At 40.6% G+C, this 22,287-nt stretch overlaps 1 long non-coding RNA gene across 2 annotated transcripts in view; it reads right to left on the bottom strand.

The window, feature by feature from the left end:
• Positions 1-896: 896 nt before the first annotated feature.
• The window catches only part of LOC131360965 (uncharacterized), a 34,717-nt gene continuing 13,326 nt past the window's right edge, over positions 897-22,287 (bottom strand). For both annotated transcript variants that reach the window (XR_009205932.1, XR_009205933.1), the window contains exons 3-4: positions 12,719-13,812; positions 897-1,614 (exon numbers count right to left, since the gene is read on the bottom strand). This is a non-coding gene — a long non-coding RNA (uncharacterized LOC131360965). The remainder of the gene's footprint in view (positions 1,615-12,718; positions 13,813-22,287) is intronic.

Here is a 22,287-nt window from a genome sequence, read left to right as displayed (position 1 = left end):
CATATCTGTGCAGTGGATAACCAAGGGGAGGGGTGTGTGTGGGTGTGTGCATGTGTGAGTGTAGGCTGAATGTTTCAGCCCTAATCTCCCGGGCCATGATGAAGAAAAGGCCTGTGCTGTGTGGCTTTATGCTGCTGAGAGTAAGAGAATCTGCCATGCTTGGTAAGCACGTGTATCAGGCCATCTCACGGCCCACTGGACGCTCGGTGGGTGGCCCAAACTCCCCTCCACTCTCCACTGACCCGGGCCTGGAGGAGGATAATCTCTCCTGCTCGATGTTTTCAGGCCAGAGCCACGCTCCCGGGTCAGGATGTGTTAGCGAGACACAGGATGAGAGTGGATGTGGGGGGTTTGGACACAAGGGGCAGGTTTGAGTGTGAGCATTGGAGTGTGTGCTGCAGGGCACTGAGGCAGCTTCAGTAGAGGAAACACCGTTGAAAGCAGGATCGCCACTGAAACAAGGCAGGAGGGAATGTGTGTGTGTGTGTGTGTCCAGCTACGTTGTACAAACATGACAGCTTGAGAACTCTTTATTTAACAAACATAATACTTGGTACACATCAATTCAGTGCATTATGATTTTCTCTTATACGATTCATCAGTACACAAACCTTCTTCCATTGGTTTATAAATATTTTTTAAAATAAAACAGAAAATCATGAAACATTTCACATAAAATAATAATAAAAAATAATTTTAGACCATGCTTTGTTTTCTTTTTTAAAAATGCATTTAAATTAATTACAATGAAACACATTTAAAAATAAAAACTCAAAATGTTGTCTTTTGTTTACCCATTAAAATTAACATTTAATTATGTTTCACTGTCACTAATAATAAAATATATTTTAAATTGTATCGGACAACAAATAAAAAATAAAACACGCAACACGGAATAAATTCACTTTTCGCTTTTATTGTTCATTCATTCTGCATAATCCTTTAATTACTACATTATTCATACAACAGCATACAACTTCACACAATCATATGTGGAACAGAATAAAAATATACAGTATGGTTGCCATAGAAGCCGAGCTTAGGCTATAATTAAAATATGGTGATGAAGATATTATGCTTCGTACAAGCAGGTTTTGCTTTTTCGTCTTGTATTTGTCTGTTATTCAAAATGCAAATATGTCTGCAGATAATATCACCATCTATACCTGTATATTCTCATATTAATTCTATAAATATTTCAGATTTCCATAGCATGCTGTACATCATACAATAAAAATACATATTAATAGAAAAACTGAAAACGATAAAAAAAATCTTACAACATAAAATTATTATTATTATTATTATTAGGTCAGAGAGACCTACATACCATGATTTTTTTTCAGTGTAGCTGCTGATTAAAAAATTCTCCAAAAAGCATTTGAAATGATTTGAAGCAAAATTACAGCGTTTTCTATTAATGCTCTTAAGGGATAATTGGAAACTTACCTTATTGAAATACTCACCGGTATAAAAGGAGCGCAAGCAAAATGTTTTAAGCAATCATTAACAGTAAAACATCAATTATGTTATCGTTTTCCTCCTGCAGTGGGTCACAGCTACAGATCTGAAACACACCGTCCAGGGAGTGGCTAGGAACAGCACTCCAAACTCCTGGAAAGACAAAAGCGAAACATATAATATGTGCTGACATAAAACACTCTCTATCTGCATCAGCATAGCATGCATATTTACGTACGGATTAGATCTATTTTTTTTTTATCGAAATTCATACCACAGTATTGTTGAATTCTCAAATCTGATCAGTCATAAGGTGATTCATTTGTTATAACAGCAGATCTGACAATAGATTCGAATTTATATTAATGTACTTATTCTAAAATATTATTGTTTCTATTGTAATATGTTACACAAATAATGCTTCATATTAGCAATTTTTCATGAGGTATAAGGAGAATAAAACATGCTGTTAATCATGTTTGGGGGTGTCCACTGTTGATTATTGTCCTATAAACAGCACACACTGGAGTTTTATTCTTTACACATATATATTATTGTATAGATATACAACTAATAATAATACACTATACCTTACAATACACTGTATGTGTATAAATAAAACAATAAATATCATTATCTACAGACAAAATTTAATAGATTGTATTTGGGTGACTGGATGGGCTTTCCCATTAACCAAAGCATTCCTTCCTCCTTTCTATTTTCCCTCCATACATATCTAGTACAGCTTTGATTTGTGTTTTGGCACATTAGGAATAAAACATTACTGAGATAATAATTTTTAAAAAAAATAAGCAAGATGCTTCCAGTGAGGTGATGAGCAATGGGAAGATATACAGAATAATAGTATTCATAACATCCAAATTATTGGCTATGTAGCTTTTAAATGTGTATGTGTGTGTGTGTGTGTGTGTGTATGGATGAGGTGTGGCTACAGTGCAGATAAAGGTGGGGGCAGGGAGCTGACTGACAGCACATGGATGCTGAGGAGCCTTAGATGATGCTATATGTGCGTGTCTATAGCCACCGCCACGCCAAAACCCAAACGGATGCGGATGTGTCTGTGTGTTTGTGTGTTTACAAGCAGAGAGGTCGAGGGGCGGGGAAGCAGAGTTTATCAGCTGTGTAGTTTGACCCTGAGCCTAGAGCCAGACAGGGGTCAGGGGTAAGACTGTCTGGGCACTGAGTTTGACCCCAGGCTCTACTGTGTGGATGGGACGAGTGGGGGATGGAGGGACTCCTGGTTCCAGTCTAGGGCCCTTAATGTTTCCTCTGGGGACTGGAAAGCAGACAGGGAATAACCGTGGCTGCTTATTCATCAGCACTTAGCACCACAGGCTCGTGTCTGCTTTGTCACGGTGCACAGTCATGCATGCACGCAGCAATATGATTAAAATCAAACACAATGTCTGTGATATGGAGTGAGCACCATGTATGTGAGTGTGTGTGTTTGTGTATGTGTGTGTATGTGAGTACACAATCAGTGGATCCATAATTCAAGAAGATCAAATATAGCAGCAGAACAAATCATTGAATAAATCACAAAGCAGTTACAAAATACAGTGGAGTCATGAAGGGTATGTGCAGCACAATTCTGTGGCAAAATCCACAACTTTTAAGAGCAAGAAATATTAAAAATGTCCATATAAACACACACAGCCTACAGCAGAATGGAATGGGATCTGATGACGTGGATGAAGCGTTATAAAACGTGGACTGTACCAAACCAAAAAGTGAGTCAAGCTGTATTTAGGCATGGAGAGCCTTTGAAGCACCACAGCCTCTTACCAAGGAGATGTTGAAGTGATTGATCTACTGCACAGTGTTTATTTGAGTCCATTTGTAAGTGTTAATTCAGCCATGGGCATTGTGTTGTATTCACTGACCAATAACTTTTATCACAATAATCTAATCTGAGTTTGCACAGTTATTACTAGAAAATGTTTAAAACTGCGACATGATTTGTACATGTTTTAGTATAAAATGTATTTAAATATTCTACATGCTTCATTTTTTTTTTAATTATTGCAATGTCTCTTAATGACCAACTCTGATATTTTATCACATCCTTGTGTTTTTTGTGCATAATGCCTTCCATTCATAAGAACACATTTTAGGAAATATGGATGTCATGTTAAATTGGTTGTGGAATTAAAAAACTTAGTAGAGTAGACTCAGACTTGAAATGAGACGCTGCGTCAGGAGATGAGTTTAATGTATGCATTATTTGGTTGAGGAAAAGAGAGTGGGGGTTTGCACCCTGTCTGAGACCCTCTCAATAGGCAGAAGGGGGCTTCGAAAAGGGTGCGTCTACCCACCAGGAGGGGGTGATGGGCATTTTTTGAAGAGGAGGGGAGGTTGCTAGGCCTCAGTTGAGCCTGTCGTGCCTGATGTCCCATTAAGAACTGGGCGCATTGCTGGGGGAAACTGGTTAAACCCCCCCTGCCTCCCAGACTGTTATTTAAGCCAGGCGGTTGGCGGCATACTAATTCTGCTCCACACACTCATGAATCAAATCTGTAAAATAATGGAGGCACAGGAGATGTATATTAACAAAGGTAGCAAATAAGTATTGCTTATTTAGAATGGGGTTGGAAGGTTGAAAACCAGCATGGTGCCATTGAAAGCTAATTTTTTATTCTGACCCTTCAACACACTTTACAGCCTGTGATAATGGTAAAAAAAATCAGATTTCAACTTGTTCAAACACTGCAATGTTATGTTACTGTCTCATTTTATTTCTACTGCAAAAAGACCTTTCTGAAAGTGTTCAAAATGTTTGGGAAAAAATGCCAGTATTTCTGGGGAAACATCACAATTTGGCTACAAGAGAGTGTTTGTATAAGATGGCTGTGGACACACAGGTTTTGTTGCAGGACAGTTTGTTGATTTTTAGAGACAGTTTGTCCTGTCGGTCTGTCTGCCTGAAGTTCTGCATCAATCCAGGAAAGGCAGCAGAAGTCACATTAAAAATAGATGGCTTTAAATCACAGCTCTCCTGAATGTAGACCTATAGAGACCTGACCGTGTGGCCAAATGACCAGGACCGAGACTAGGAGCTAAAAGGATCTCTTGGTATAGAAACAAACAATACGAAGTATTTTATTGTGGACCTAGTGTTACCTGTTCATCTACATAGCTTGTCCAGAGTCAGTTAGGAAAATCCACTTATGGGATACCTGCCCATTCTTTCAATTATCCAATCAGCCAATCATCTGGCAAGCAACACAATGCATAAAATCATGCAGATACAGGTCCAGAGCATGAGTTACCATCAAACATATAGAATGGAAGGAAAATGTGATGTCAGTGACTTTGATCATGTTATGATTGTTGATCCCAGGTAGACATGAATATTTAAGGAACTGCTAATCTGCTTGTATTTTCATGTGCAACCAGCTCTAGAGTTTAGCTAAAATTGCACAAAAAACCCTCAAAAAACATCCAGTGAGCATCAGTTCGAAGGGAAGAAATGCCTTGTTGATCAGAAAGTTAAATGGCTGGTTTAAGCTGACAGGAGAGCTATAGTAACTCAAAAAAACACTCTTTACAACCATGATGAATAGAAAAGCGTCTCAGAATTCATAACAATCAAAGGTGGACTATGAAAGGAGAAGGCCACACCGGGTTCCACTCCTGTCCACTTGATAAATTAATAAAGTAATGAAAATTATGATTAAAATATCTTGATATAAATGAAATTGCTGTTACTTTACTATTTAAATGGTTACTGTTTCTACACATACTGCCTCAACACACAGCTTCTGTGTACAGGAAGGCTTATTGAGTAACAAAAGAAACGCTTTAAATAGCAATTATGTCTGAAACGTCCTTCGGTATTCAGTAGGGCCGGGTGATATAATGCAATAATATTGATATTGTGATAACTTACAGCACAGTACACTTCCAAATGTCACAGACATCTTCAGTACTTTATGTATACCACGATTCCAATGATAGTTACACCCATGTAGCAGACTGATCATTAAAATTTATTTAAGGGCTTCAGTGTATGTGTTAAGTGAATGTGTTATTTCTCTGACAATTAATACAAATACTGTACCACTCAAAGCATATTTTCTAAATACAGCTTTACTTTTTGCTGATACTTCGCATGCCATGTATTGTAAAAGATTTCTTCCAAACCTTTATGTCCAAAATAGCCTCTATAGCAAGTGGTGTTGCAACAAAGCCTGCTATAAATATTTCATGGATATTAAAGTGTGTATCCTTTCACATTTGATTGACCTGATGAGAGATTCAGTCGCTTTGTTTAAAGTGGTTTTTCATACCACTAATCAGCCATAACAAGTATAATTAAGAGTAAATAAGAGCTGTACAAGCGTTAATTATATAAGGCACACCGTTATTACAAACCGTGCCAGAGAACAGGGACAGTCTTGTGTGAGGCTCCCAGTGCAAACTGAATAACAATGCAACACATAACCAAGTGGCATCTGTGGCAATAGAGACACAGTCCTTGAGCAAACAGGTCTACGAGACATGTGCGCACAAGGGTGTAGGTGTATGTGTGTGTATGTGTGTGTACGCTGGGAGGGTAAACACAGATGATCTATTTTCATTTTTTTTATTCCATAGTCACAAAGCTATATTCTCAGCTCATAAGATGGCAGTGGCAGACCGAGGTGAAAACCTCACAGCTCTCTGCCTCCTTCACACACACACACACACACACACACTGCAGGCTATGTTGACACACAAACACAAGGACCCATGGTTCCAACCCCATTGTAGCCTATATTGTGCCTGACAAAAACTGCAAAAGCTAATCCAAGGCTCCTGTAGCCATACAGACAGCTGGATTGTGCTCGTTGAAGCTCATACAATATATACATCCAACTAGGGATCATTTGAGGTTTAACGATCCTGATGCTTCCCAGACATATTTACATTTATACATTGAACAATGTACAAATGTAGCTTTCACACTGCTTATTTCTAGCAGCGAAAAGCCAACAGAGCTGGTGATCGCACTGTGAGCACTCATCAGAATATATTTGCATGCAAATTGTGCCATGTTGGCAGATAGTTTGCACCATCGAGAATACTCCATACATGAAAATATGAGAAAAATGAGGCTAATATGGGAAGAAGAAGTGATGAATCAGAAGGTATTCACTATATTTACCATGGAACAAATGTAGATTAATAATTACACAATTAAAATAATATAGAAATGGAAACGGAAGGAATTAGAAATCTAGCATAATAATAATAATAATAATAATAATAATAATAATAATAATAATAATAATAATATGTTGTTGTTGTACTAAAAAATTAAGCTTTACACATATAATAAAGGAATTAATTCCAAGTAATAAATAGCATAAACCGGAAGGGAGAAAAGAGACTGAATGGATTGAGTGGGTTCAGCAAAGAGGAGGCGAAACCCCAGAGGCGGGCGAGTGTCAACCCCAGCTGGGCGGACATTTTGTTGGCATGCTGATAGGGACTTAAGCGGTGGGTGGGTGTGTGTGTGTGTGTGCCAGGCGAGAGAATGAGCTGAAGCAGAAGGGAAAGAGAGAGAGGGGCGCTCACAAAAGTGCCGTCACTAAGCTTGATTTCAGCGGGAGGAGCTGAGACGATTAGGGGGACTGGGGAGAAACGACAGGGTGAAAGACGGGGAACGCTCCATTGAGACGCTGCCATGGCTGCGAGAGGGGGATCTCTCTTTCAGATGAGCTAATGAAGCATATGCTGAGGTGAATAATGGAATCTTCCAGAGGGTGGGCCGCTGTCTTCGTCCGCTATTCACCAACTTGGTGCCTTTGGAGAGACGTGTCGTGACAGAGAGAGGGCCCTCCTCTTAAAGGGATATCATTGTTTACACAGCAGGGGAGGACGGCGTGAATAAAAGCGATGTGCAGACAAATCGAACGTAAAACAAACCATAAAACCACACAACAACCGGCTAGTCGCTCTTACAGAACCCACATTTCTCCCTCAATACCGTGTTGGAGGACTGCAGCTGAAATTACATAACCTACATAAAATACTGAAAATAACCCACTAATACCACAGTCGATGAGGATTCACAGTCGATGAGCTAAGAACTATCCCAGAACAACAGGGATGGGTTCAGTGTGTGTCATCGATAATCACGTCCGATTATACAAATAAGAGCAAACACATCAGGGGGTGCAACCAGACATCATAGGACAGAGCAGACAGAAGCCCCCTTTGACCTTGACCCCTAGGGTCCTTCTTCACCTGCTGTTCAACGGGGCTTCAGAGCAGCTGGGCCGTCTAGCCAGTGCCTGACAGAATGTTTTACACTTTCGTCTATTCCCACGCTTGACGAGTAGGTCGTTGCCAAGGGCGGGACTGGTGTTTATGCAGCTGAGTGAGAGGCAGCAGCCATTTTTAGAACACTGGGATGCAAATATTCGCCTCTCATCAAGTGGACAACTTCTCCCCCAGACTGATTTTCTTGGCCTGGATGTGCACAAAACCAGCCTCTGGCAAACAACTAGCTCTTTCTGTGCATGTGCGTGTGTGCGTGTGCTTGGCTGTGTATCTGCACCCCTCTCCACTCAGTAAATGGACAGACCTGGGTTAGGCTGAGGCACTGTGTTGTAAAGAGAATTGCGCTGAGAGGAGGGTTCGGAGTGTTTTCATTATGGCTAAATCTCAGACCTGACTCTTCAGCGTGGCCTGTGCCACCAAGCCGACAGTTTAATCATACAAACAGCACTCTGTTCCCATTTCCGCCTCTTTCCTTCACATACTCCACTCCCCGCTTCATAATTCTGCGCTCTACATGCTCTCGTGCAATGCCTATGTTTTGGGGGCTTTAAAATGACAAAATCAGTGACTTGGATAAATGTACGACTGTTTTCCCTTAGACTGTAATCAGCCCTGGTGAACACAGCTCCCAATTTTTAAAGAGGCAGCACTGTTTATTTTTTTTTAAACCTCTTTCTCCTTGCATTTTACCGAAGCTCTTTTATAATGGAAAGACATCCAGACAATGGGTAGATCATCTTAGGCTTAACTAAATTAAATAACTCCTATATATTCCTTACAAACTACACAGGAAATTACTTCAGGCCACACATTAGAAATCCACACAGGTCTATTCATAGAAAAACTGAACAGAGTTTAGATGGCAGGCTCTACATGTTTCCAGACCCCATGGCTCATACACATCATAGTTATTACAGCTTTACCGTTTCAGAGGTGTACTGTAACAAGTGAGTGAACAAACAACAGCTTACTTTTTCATAGGAAACGCAATTTGGCACACCTGTCAAATATTCCGTTCAAAAAAGTGCAATTCCTATCTATGCCACACACAGCACTGACACACTTTAATCATTCAGGTCTGTTTTAGACATCTAGCAAACAGCTGATCAAACCACTTGTCATATCAGGTGCATAAAAAAGGAAAAGGCAAATGCAGCATGGGTCGAATTGAGCAATGGCAATAAATGCATTCAGCAACTATTACTTCTGTGGGTGAACTACATTCAATCAATATCCAAGCAAATAAAAGCACTGAGCACTCAGAGCTAAGGAACCCCTTGCACTGAAACACCGCAAACATTAAATATATGTGCCTCACATTACACTGAAGGGAAACTGAACTCATTGGGTATTTCTGCAGTGCAGCATGGCATAAAAAGCTTTATAAGGAATTCTCAAAATAGCAGATTAATGGTTTGGAAATAATTTAATATACTAAATGTAAATGAAGCCAAATATATATGTCAATACATCTGGTATTCACCTAAACCAATGATCTACTTTATTAGGGATATATCTACACATTAATACGGTTATATCATCAGCCAATCCTGTGGCAAAAGTACAGTGCATAAAATCATGCAGATACAGGTCAAGAGCTTGAGTTAAAGTTCACACCAAACATCAGACATAAATATAAAAGTGTGATCTCTGAGACTTAAACCATGGCATGGATGTTGGTACAAGATAGGCTGGTTTGAGTATTTCAGAAACTCCTGGGATTTTGAACATAAAAGTCTGTAGAGTTTACACAGAATGGTGCAGGGGAAAAAAGAGTGACAGTTTTGTGGGTGAAAACACCTTGCTGAAAGGAGAGATCAGAGGAAAATGGCCATATTGTTTCAAACTGCTCAAATAATCACTCTTTACAACCGTGATGAGCAGAAAATTATCTCAGCAAAAACATTAACTGAAACTCTTGACCTGTCTCTGTATAATTTTTGTGCATTGTTCTGCTGTCACATGATGGGCTGATTAGATATCTGAATGAATGGGCAGGTGAATAGGTGTTCCTAATAAAGTGGACAGTGTGTATACCAGGCGTTCTCAGAAACGCCCTTCATCTGTGAAAATATATTTCAGCACAGATTTCTTTTTATTGAAACTATAAAAAAATATTCAGTTCAGAGTACAGAGTCATATTCTGGCTATTTATAGGAGACCTAGAGGTTTTTTTTGTATGTTTGTTCCTGAACTTTCCACTGCCAGAACACTAAACCTACTTATACCTACTCGCCATTATTTATCATCCGAATTGTTAAGATTAAAACAGATTCGATTCATGTAACCATTCAAACAGGGTAATCACTATAACAACTCAATAAGAAATATAATGACTTTTAATAATAGTGGATCCTGTAATAAAATTTAAAAAAATTCACAGACCCCCAGCAAACCTCCACAGACTGCATTAAGAGAAGCACTGTACAACAGTGATCAATACAAGAGTCAATATTTATATGCAATTTATGAGTAGTTATCATACTTATGCTTATTATTGTACAATATAGACATTTCCATGCAGTTCGCACTAACACAGTAGAAAAGAATCTGATTTTCACACAGACCATTCACAAGACCACTTCACCATTTTCTATGGAAATTGTTCTATGGAACTTGCCTTAGACAAAGTTTCTGTTATGCACCTGTGGACAAAAAATGTCAAAGATCTGCCTGAATCTTCCTAAAGGTGCGGAAACCCCTTATTTTCAGGCCCCTTGAGTCTCTGCCCCCTTTGGGCTTACTAACAGGATTTCCAGTAGTTGCCTCTCTGCCTGGCTTTGTGTTGAATTATGCATAATTGCGCTAGTGTACTTGCACACATGGCTACAAGCATGATTAGCATAAAAGCTCTCTGTTTCTTTTTTCTTTCTGAAGGACAGTGGGGGTGGGAGGGGGGATTTCAAGACAGAAAGAATGGCCAGTAATTTGTGGTAAATGTGTGTGTGTGTGTGTGTGTTCACATAAAGAGGCCATGGGGTGTGTTAGCTAGCTTATAAGGCGATATATAACGTTGTCTGACCCCAACTAAAAACATATGGGCTCCCCAGCTGCTGTAAATATGTAAATAGGTGGATGAGAGCCAGCCGTTTGACCCAGATGAGTTCTACATGACTGGGACCAGCCTAGACCAGACATACGCACCATGCAAAGCCCAATTTTAAAATGCAATTACAACCTCATATACCCCCACAGCTTCACAGCTTCAAAAAGCAGGAGAGAATGTGATTGGTCTGTGACAGATGACATACAGTAAAGAGCTAGATTAAACTATATATTTATATATAAAATTAAACATAGCACCTGAACCATTTTAGTATATTAAATGTCTGTGAGCATGATTTCAAAATAAAGATTTATTTCATTTGTGAGGTGTTCTTTCCTAATTTTAGTTACGCAATTTATACAAATATTGTATATTAATAAAAAGTGATCATCCCTTACAAGCCAGTTCAAAAGGTTTGCCATTAAAACATGAAATGTTTTTATTATGTATATTTTCTGAATAAAGGTTTTTGAAATAATGGGACATTACAGATTTTATGTGTTTAAAATCATAATTAAGGGCACTTTCAAAAATCTTTAATTATTACATTATATTGTTGGTTGAATTGAATGTTACTGTATAAAAACATTAGAGTTTTGGTGTTTCCACATTAGATGAGTCAAAGGGAAATCAAATGAAGAGACGATCTCAAGTACAAACAGTGCGTGTGTGGAATCAATGCATTTCATAATAAAAGAGAATGCTATCTAATCGCCACATAAATTTTCTGATTAGTGAAAAGTCAAACATAATTTTCACTGAAGAAAATTTATACATTTTCAACAATTCAAAACCATTTATTCTTGACTGAAATGTCCCTTGAACCTCATAGTACATAATTGCAAGTTATAATTGCAGAGGCCCAGCTGATCTGCATAAACTGCTACGGATCATCTCCCTGACTGCCTGATCTGCAGCACGGTAATGCACATGTAAAGCGCTGTATTGTATGGAGGAACACAATGTTGCCTGGTGAGAGTATGTGTGTGAAGGACGAGCAATGCTGGGTCCCACGATGCAGCAGCGCACCAAGGCCTATGCTGGCGAGTGCTGCGCATGCTAATGAGGTTATTATGTGGGGCTGTGTGGAGTTGGGCCAGGCGACAGAGGGATTTGAGTAGCACCAGCTAGTTCAACTAGTCCAGGCACAGATGTCACAGATGGTACAGTCGTCAGGTGCTTTGTGATGGGAAAAGCCACATTTCTCTCATTTAAAGCCACAGAATGCTAACGTGGCTTAATATAAGGACAAATAAAGTGTAAAATAGTGAAAAAAAGACATGAGTGGCAGGTACATGCTCCAAAGTGCTCAAAAGCCGCTTGCAGTAAATCAGTGTGATTTGTGTTTGTGTGTATGTGTGTGTGTGTAGTCTTACAGTAACAGTTGGGTGAATATGCAAATGCAATTATAGACAATTTACATGCGGGCACTGATTAAGCAGATGGCTGGTGTTCAGAGTGGCGCCATCTTGGGTAAGGAGACAGCTGGCAGACGGTGGCGGCCATTTTGTCGACGGCACTGCCAAGCTCAGACACTGCCTGGCATGTGTGTGGATGCTACGCTGTTGTTCTAATGCGTGATTTAATGTGGGGTTTGTGCCCAGTACACTAACAGCACTTTATTTAATATGCTGATCATAGCTAGGTTACAAATAAGATTACCCAAACATGACAAACGCAGATGTTAATCAAAGCAAAAAGGAAACAGTGTTCGGTGCTTCATTGTGGTTTTGTGTCAGTTTGATGATTTTGTGAACCCAAGGGGAAGCCTGGATTTCTCCCACAGCTCCTCCTTGATGAGATGGTGCAATTTAACTAAGTACACAGACAGTGTACCCGGAATTTAAGCGTCATTCTCTGCAGAATATTCTGACTGAATTGTAACCAACGACTAAAACAGGCAAAGAACAGAAGTGCGCTTACCATTTCAGAGGATCCGCCCTCCATCCGAGTAAACTTCATTCCTTAAAGAATCCATCAGGACGTGGCACTACCTTTAGCAACAAAAGCATGGCATACACCTATGTTCGTTGTGTCTCATGGAAGTAAATGGAGCTTTCCTTATCACAAGCTCTGGATCAGGGAATGGTTGAAAACAATGTTGGACATACTGGGAAATTTTATTAAGTAATTTTGGTCCTAGGTTTGGAGCTTAGCCTCCACTACTTTGGAATCCCTCTGAGCATCATCTTATTAAAACCTGGTACTGTGGAGGTCCAGCAGTATTAAAGTACGTAGACAAGAGTGCCAAGCCTCTTCATGTGGATTAAAACCAAAGCCTTTTTAGAAGCTCTCAAACAGTGGCGAGGATTTTGAAAAAATCATCTAATTTAATCTACAACAGAAAAGGCAAAAAAATGTCCTCCAAAAAAGACAAAAGTTCAAGTTGTCCTCTCTTGCCAGCTCATCTGATGTAGAGGCTTGGAGGAGGGCCTGTAAGAGGGATTGTGCGTCAAGCCCTCATTCAAACAGTCACTGGGAATGTGCACTCACAGTAAAAAAGGAATTGAGGAGAGGGAAAAAGACCTTTGACACTCTTTTTCTGTTCATTCTCCCGCAGACAAAGTTTTATCAAGTGGTGTTGGGACTAAAGGTCCCTCCGGCAGAACCACACACACACACACTCTCTTGCTCTCACACATGGTCTGCCTTTGGCTGATGCAAGTTGACTGGTAAAGGGAGAGATGAGCGCTGGTGATCCCTTGGCACCATGGCCTGGGGCTGCGTCGCCTGACCCCTGGCAGCCTCTTCCCTCCGTATTGATTGCTCTGCTGAGGAGCCTGTGCCCGGTGGGTGCAACTGCCCGCCTCTGCTGCCCACTCCGTTGAAGCCTGGTCGGCCCCTGCTGTCTCCACGAGACCCCGAGACACTGAGCCGGAGCCTCTGAGGAGAGGAAGAAGAGAGGGAGGAAAGGATGAAGAGAGCCGGCGGCAGTCCACAGCTGTGTTCACCTGCTCTCAGTTCAGTCCTACATCATCCCGTATTCCTACTCCCACTCTCGGCTCGTTCTCTGCCTCCTGCCAGCAAACAACAACAGATGGGGGGAGAACAAAAAAAAAAACAAGTTCAGCTTAACTTTCAATCTGAGTGTCAATCCGTGACTTTGATCAGAAAGATGTGTAAGGTGGATGTTTTGGCATCTTCTCACAGTTTTTAAGGTGAACTTCCTGACCTCGGATTTTTAACATGCTGAAGTTGAAGATTTTTTGAGTTTAGGATGTCAGAGTGAAAGAAACAGTCTGCCAAGTGCACTTACTGCCACTACCTCTGATGTTTCTTTGCTTGCAGTAAAAAGATTTTCGGCCAAAAATAATGTGTGTTGTAAATAGAATATAAAAAGAATATGCTTGTCACATCTGAAATAATTTCTTCTTCTTTTAGGCTGTTATTGTGCTCAGAATTATTTACATTATTTTAGAGGTCTCTTATCATGCAAATGGTTGAGCAGGATTGTTTGATAGACTTCAGAGTCATTTATGTTTCTAAAAGCATTCCTCCCTCTCTTAGTTTTTAAGAAAAAAACAAAGAAAAAAAAGAATTAAAAAAATTTTGAAAAGTTGTAACACGTGGGTTAGGAGCTGGGGGGAAATGGGGGCAGCACAGCTCAGATGGGCATAGGGTGGAACTGGGGTTGTGTCTCAGACACAATAATGCTATTCATTGGGCTCAGACATGGGTGTTAACTCCCCTCTGGCTGTGCACAATGGTGCTCGGCGGCATTGAGACAGCCCCAGTGATACTGTTAGTTCAGGGCTGCGGTCGGCCGGCTGCGTGAGAAAGAGCCGGCATTGTGTCCAAGCCGCAGAATGGACGAAGGGAGGCTTGAGAGGTGAAAGGCAAAGAAAGAGAGAACGGTGCGTTTGTCTATCTGTCAGCTTGAAGGAAAGGGGGGCCAGGGGCAACACAGAGGGGGTTGGAGGGAAATGAGGGTAGGAGGGTTTGCCCCATGGCACTGGACTTGGGGGAAAAAAATGAAAAGAAAAGAGAGGCTGGAGAGATAAAGATTGCGCTATAAATATTATTGAAGCAGCCCAGCATGGAGCTAAAGAGGCATGGAGGCGGGGGTCACAAAAGGGAAAACCAAAAATCCAAAATTAAGGTTGTGAAGCTTGCATCTGAACAGGCTATTTAAATATATATCATATCTTTCCATAGTTAGTATGCATTAGGGACCATAGAAGTGCGTGCAAGACAGGGATCAGGCAAGCAGGAGAAGTAAAGAAAGAAAACAGGGAGTGAAAGCAGCTGATGCAGTGGGCTCAAGGTTGAAATCAGGCAAATAAGGCCTGTCTCCCACAAGAGTCATGTCACTTCGCTCCATTTCCCCAGTCTTGAGTTCTGGGATAGAGTTTATAACAAGAAAAAACCAGAGGGAAGAGGAAGAGAAAAGCAGGATAGAACTGATGGGGACATGAATGCTAACACACAACACCAAGCAGATTCATGCTTTCACTTCACAAAAGCAGAGGTAATAATTATAGTTTGGCATGAGTGGGTGGTTGGGGGGGGTCTTCTTGCAGCCTCTGGGCACAAGGACCATCAGACAGAGTTAGAATATATTAAAAATGTGTGCTTTCACTCATGGGCTAAAGGTTTCAGAGAGGGTACATAGAGCAGTACAGAGTATGCAGATAATTTTATAACCAGTGCATGAAAACTGCCATGGTTATTCAGGTCTTCAGGCTATGTGCTCATCATGTCAATGTCATCAACCTCTGTACGAAACGTCCTTGCAGTGTGGACTATCAAAGTAACACTGTGAGCTTTACAACAGCAATATTAAACCGTATGATTTTATTGAGCTACAAAATCTTTCTCTGATTGAACAGTCATGTGGTATACACTCAAGTAAGAAAAGACAGGTTCATTTAATATTCTCTACTGTGACAAGTTGGAAGCAAACACGCACACACACACACACGCACACACACACACACACACAACCAATTCAACCTGCTTTATGAGCTTTTTATGAGCACTATTTTGTTTGTTTCCTTTCTGGTTAACACTCAGCATCTGTTCCCATAGCAACCCAACCTCCTTTTCTGCCTCTGATTGACATGAAGCTAAAGCCACGCCCCTGGTTTCAGGACAACCCAGAGCAATTCTTTACGCTCATGTCACAGAGCTCATTTTGCATATTAACACTACCGTTATTATTGCTTTTATATATTTTCCAATGACTGTGTTAGACTGTACTGTCTCAATCATCGGTCTAGGATTTCATATAATGACGTTAACTATAAGCTTTAAACCTCAGCTAAAATCACTGTAAGGAGAACTGTGAATGTCCAACCCTGTCAAACCAAAAGCCCTATAGCAGGTGTGCAGCAGCGAAGCCCAGCTGTGGTTATCACTGCTAATAGGCCACGTTATTGGGACAAGATGTTTGATGTAGATGCTGGAGATCAGAGCAGGGCAGGCGGTGGCTCATGCTCTCCAAACTCGCCGCTGGAGCTCACCAGGGAGCTGTTCAGCTCTCCACATCTCCTCAGCACTGCCATTTCATCTCAGCGGACCCTCTCGCCTCTCCCAGGCCCACATGAATAAGTAACGAGGTGCACAGACTCGGCCCGGAGCTTTGAAGCCGTGAGTGTAGCTGGATGAAGTGGGACTCGATGATCCGGGAGCTCTCTGGTCAGGGGGGGATAATGTATCTCAGTGGCCGGTGGGCTGTTCCATTGTCCCAGCGGAGGGGATTACACCGGGGCGAAAGGGACCCAACAATGTGACACTCCTGTGAGGGAGGGTTAGCAAGCTTCCCTGCCAATGAGGGGGGCGGTTAACTTCTCACCAACTCAATTAGCTAAGTTGGGCAGGAGTAAAGAGCCCTAAGCAGGAGAAAAGAGAAATGGGTAATATGGGTAAGAACAACTGAGAGAGGTGGGGAGAGAGAGAGAGAGAGAGAGAGAGAGAGAGAGAGATGGAGAGAGAGAGACAGACAGACAGACAGACAGACAGACAGACAGAGACAGAGTAACAGATTTAGAGGTTTAACATGGGATTAGAGGAGGGATGTGATGATGAAAGAATGAGAAAGAAGGCAGACCTAAACAGACAAGATGGACAGGAAAAGATGTGTAAACGGGAGTAGATGGACTAATAATGTGGGATTTAGCTCAGGATTGTCCTTAATGACCTTAAATGGCTTTTACTACATGTCAATACACAACATTACAAACCTCTAAGTCTATGTAATAATGGGACTTAATATTTTTCAGAAATATGCCAAAAGTTATGGATGGCATAGGATGTCATATTACCTACACAATCTTAGCATCTGCATGTTCAGGGAGAAAGCAGGCCGATATTTAAATTCCAGACATACCTATACGTATTACAATTACATAGAAGTGATTTGTCGACATTAAGGATGTGACAGTAAGTTTTGTAAGACTGTACAATAAACATGAAATTTAGAATCCTTTGCCAAAACCTTGATTAAAAGTGGTTACATGTCTTGCCAGATGAATATGACATGTTTGCATTATGGATGAGACATAAAGCAGAGCACACAGCTGTGTAGTGAAAAAGGAATTAGGAAAAAGGAATTAGGAATTAGTACTTTAGTCGGTCAGTGACCACCTGTGTACTTTATTTTAGCACTTTCAGTCATGCGAAATGAAATGAAATCCAACTTGACTCAGTCAAAGTTGTACAAATGCTCTGTGAGGTTCAGGTTCCTCAATTCTTAAAAATGTAAGCAGTGCAGTGTGGTTGGGTGAAGCATGCTATTTTATTGGTAAGTTTGATGCTTAATAAATGTTGTTTCAGTCAGAGTGGATAAATGCAGTCATTTTTGAAAATGAGGAGCAGGTTCCGTAGAGAAGTCAGAGATAATGGCATGCAGTCTAAGAACCCTAACTAGGGCTGCATGACATGGATAAAAATAAAATATTGAGATTATGTTGCTATACATTGCAACTGCAATATGTCTTTGAGGTGTCACATTTAAATGCCTTGAATTTGTTTGCTATTATATTTTGGATCATACAAAATTATATTTAAGAAATAGCAATATGTAAATGACAATACATGATGGGCTGCACTTTTTTAGGAAAATAATCTAGGTCATGGTAGTGTGACAGGGCCCGACATAAGGATAAACAGCTATGAATGATTATTTTTCTACAACAGCATAGTCTGAGCTGTTATTCCTGTAACACTGAGCTTACATTTACCTGTGACTGACCAGATTCAATAGAAATGATAATGTATTAGTACAAATGGATTAATATATTATTATTTTTTTTTATATATTTTTTGGATTAATATAATAATTTACATTACATGCAGAACTACTAAAGTATGTATATATATATATATACTTAACATAGTATTATCTCTCCTTTTGTAACTGAAAGAATTTTTGTAGATTTTTAGAGCAAAACTATTTTTATAGCCAAGCCTATATCTTGTGGTACATTTCATATATTGCAGAAATCCTGAAACTCTATTTTGTGCAGTTATTGTAATGCAAGCCAAACTGTAACTCTGTAATAGGACAGTCTTTGTAGGAATGCTCACACAGGCAGCAGTGCGGACGACTTATTACAGGCCTCAGTGGGACTTCCCTACTCCCACCTCCCTCAGTGCTCAGCTTCCCAACACGCACTGCTCTCGTATTGATTCTGCAAGTGAGCACAAGCTCTGCTACCATCTCCACCATGCTGCCCACTACTCGCGTCCTCTCCGACCCCATCATCGCACTCATCAAGGTTAAAGAACTCTCCAGAAAAAGAGAGGAGAATGTTATCTGACTTCATGAAAGTGACTGCCTGAGGGCCCTACTGGGAGAGAGGCATCCTCGATGCGCCATCTCGCTCCGACCACCAGCACCCTCCCACTCAAACCCACTACAAAAAAAAAAGAAAACAGATCAGTGTTGAGGAAGTATAACATTTTGCTTAGGGTAGGGACCCTTGCAGCTGCTTGAACAGGAGCTCTGTAATTACTTAACATGGACTTTGTACATGAGCATCTCGACCTTGGAATTTAAATTTTCAGTTTCAGTTCAAAGTGGAGCTGAGGGTTGAGGTTGTATCTGTAACCCTTATATATAAATATATATATATATATATATATAGAACCCTATATATAAGATAATATATATATATATAAGATGAAACCCTTATATATATATATATATATATATATATATATATATATATATATATATATATATATATATATATATATAAAATTTATTGCCCGTAGCTGTACCTTTAGATGCATAACATACATCTAAAACCTTGCCATAAGATTCTCCAAGCCTTAATCGAAGTCTATGTGATCTATTACGAGACCTCTGTATCTAACAAAGGGCTATTCTGGGCCTGAGGAACAGCTCTCTAGCCCCACACCAAATTAACAGGCCGTGAGCTTTCCCTCATTGTGCTGGGTAATTGCCACAATGCATCTTCTCGCCCAGCTAATTAAGTGAGTCTCCCCTTTTGTCTCGCTGCACTCCAGGAGCCTTTGAACAGGAGAAAGAATGCAGAGAGGAAGACGGCTGGTGTGCTGGTGCTTGTTTACCAAAAGAATGAGGCTTACTATGGGACAAATGTCCCATAAAAGGGTGTAAACTGGACGAGGTGGGTGGGTAGGGGTGGTGTGGACAGAGTTATACACAGTGCCAAAGTGTGTATGACCTGTTTTAACAAGATGGCACCCATTATTGTGAAGGGAATGTTAGGTTTGTGTTTCCTAATGGACTGTGAGGTCGTAAAAACATGTATTTGACTAGACATCTTCCTCATAATCCTTATAATAATAAAAATAATAAAGCATACAATGACAGCACAGATTACCCATAGTAGGAAAACAAATGATGCAATTTACGTATGTTTAATGCATCCATAAAATGCTATCAAATGTTATTAAATTATCAATACTTTTGCTGCACACACTATAACCATAATATGATGAAAATAAAGCACTGATTTCTATCACTATCATGCATATCATATACAGGTATTTCTTTTACTACTTAACTGTTTTTAGATTTTTTTTTACTGAAGGCAGAAAGCCTTGTTTGTTTTATACTCGCCTTTTATTATACTCCTAGGCTACTATAGACAGAGCAGAGGTCTCATCTAAATTCCTGTCGGTGCAGGAGTTGCTAGGAGAGTTGCTATGTGCTCTTGCCGTCCCCTCTCTTTGCCATTGTCTAAAGTAGCTGTCTTTCACGCTTCAGTCAAAGCAGGCGCTCTAAACTCTGCTGCACTTCAGTCTTGGAGGAGACATACGTAATTCTGCAGAACCCTCCACCACCCCCACCCCCAACACACACACACACACACACAGGCCTCACAGTCAAGTTCCGTCTAAGGCCTTGACAGTCGAGCAACTTCACAACCAAGCCCTCTAGTCTTCAAGGCAACAAAGCTAAGGGGATTTGGCTTTGTACCTTCAAATGCAAGCAAAACTAATTTTTACTTTATGAGCAAAATGCACAAATTATGAAATGTATTAAAGAACATTTTCATTTAGTGCATTTGGGGCATATATTTGCAATAGCAAAGATTATAATGAAAGTATTTTTTCAAAATACTTTTTATTTCAGCCTCCTCTGTATAATACCTATAAGAAGCTGCTACATATTTATAAAAAAACTGCAAGGCTAGATGGCAAGCATCAGACTGTGTGTGTGTGTGTGTGTATGTCTGTCTGTATGTGTGTGTGTGTCACTCCTACCAAATGCTTGTTAATTTGCAAAATCTAGAACTGGAATAGAACTAGACAATGGCCTCAATGTGATCAAAATTAGTGTCAGGGTCCTTGCTTGCCCCCTCCCTGTCTTGGTCTGGATGTGGCTGTGTGCGCACATGTCTGTCTGCACACATCGAATAAATGAGCTGTGTGTCTGCATTGTGCGCACACAAGCCCAGTGTATATATTAGCGCTGTGACTTGACCCTGACGGGCCTGGGCCACTGTTTGGGCCCGTTTGCCGGGTCGTGGGAAAAAGGGGAGACCTCTTTTCACAGCCGCTGCGGCTGTTGCATTCGGCCAATGAAGGAGCGGAGCCCGTCAACCCCCTCCCTGCTGCCCCCATTCACGCTGCAGCCTGCTGCCTTTTCACAGCGCTTCCCTCATCCTCCCCCTCCTCCCTCACTCCTTGGACCCCCACCCACCCCTTCCATCTTCAGAAATACACCTCGCTATTGAAGCAGCGCGTTGCATGGTGCTGTCATAGAGGCCTGCCTGGGCCATTCTCTTCCTGAGAAAATCAACTGCCTCTTCAGCCACTGGAGATGTTTTTCAGCCTAAAATGGCTAGCTTTTTCTGAGGAAAATAGGTTTTTGTCCTACCCTTTAACGAATAAAAGACATTATTTAAACCTTTATCTTAAGCAAGAAAGGGGAAATATGCAGGCTTTAATTTATGTCAGCATTCGCTCACTCTGCATGCAGCAGCCACTCGCCAGCTTTGCCTTTCACCCAATCACCGTATTCATTTAAAAAGATTTATTTGCTTTCAAGCTCTATAGTGCAACAGCTATACTTTAAATCAACTTAGAGAGAAAGCCATGTACAGGCATTTAAGCTATAAATATCTTGGGAATTTTTGGCTCTCTATTTTTAGGCAAAAGGTTTCATGCACAGAAACTGCCAGAAATAATTAAATATTAGTAGTAGTAGTAATAGTAGAAATTGTAGAGCCAAGTAAAATTCTCTTAACAGGAATCTTTTCTATGAAATTCTCTCTTCTCACATATAAAATAGGGTGTGATGTACAAAATGAGGACATGAACTTCAAGAGAAAGTGCCTCTTCTCTCAGTAAGACACCCTATGAATCCACAATTTGCCACATGGTACTTCTCTTCAGTGTCATTTTACACTGAACATTTAATTCCTGATACATGACTAGAACTAGCGCATTAAACATAATGAGGCACAGTTTATTGCACTTGCGTCCAGTAACTGTACTTTCATACAGACAGCGTTTCAAAAGCACTCAATTTTATAGATTCTCCTTTTCATATAGAATTTGTTTAGCTATGCAGCCTCTCGCTTCTTCTCTCTCACTTTAATTGCTTCAAAAATGCTGTTTTTGATTGATCTGTGTACTCTCTGTGTTCGATTTGGTGAGCTAATATGAAGCAGGCAGCTCAGATGTGTGAGGCAGAAGAAGGGAGAGAAGAGGCTGAGGCTGAAAGGTAGTTAGATGCTATAGAGTGGGGGGAGATAGCCACAGGCAACCGAGTCCCCTCTGATCCTCTCTCTCTGATTCCTCAATTCAATTCTTCCTCTGGGCAAAGCTAGGCTAGAACTAGGCCAATGTCACAGACTGTTTTTCTGTCCTAAAAGTGAAAAAAAGAGAGAGATTTCTTTCTCTCCATGATGGAAAGCCATCTTTTCATGATAGGTCTCACTCTGAGCTGAAGCCTGCTGTGTGCTGAAGTTTGTGCTCTTCTACTCTCAGCTTTCACTTTTGCAGTGACTAATGTGCTAGAATACCGTAGGTGATCAATGGATCTGCACTGCTAA

This window comes from Hemibagrus wyckioides, linkage group LG10 (genome assembly GCF_019097595.1).
Source record: "Hemibagrus wyckioides isolate EC202008001 linkage group LG10, SWU_Hwy_1.0, whole genome shotgun sequence".
Lineage (NCBI taxonomy): Eukaryota > Metazoa > Chordata > Actinopteri > Siluriformes > Bagridae > Hemibagrus > Hemibagrus wyckioides.
Note: the sequence above shows the minus strand (reverse complement) of the source record. Positions and strands in the feature narration are given on the sequence as shown.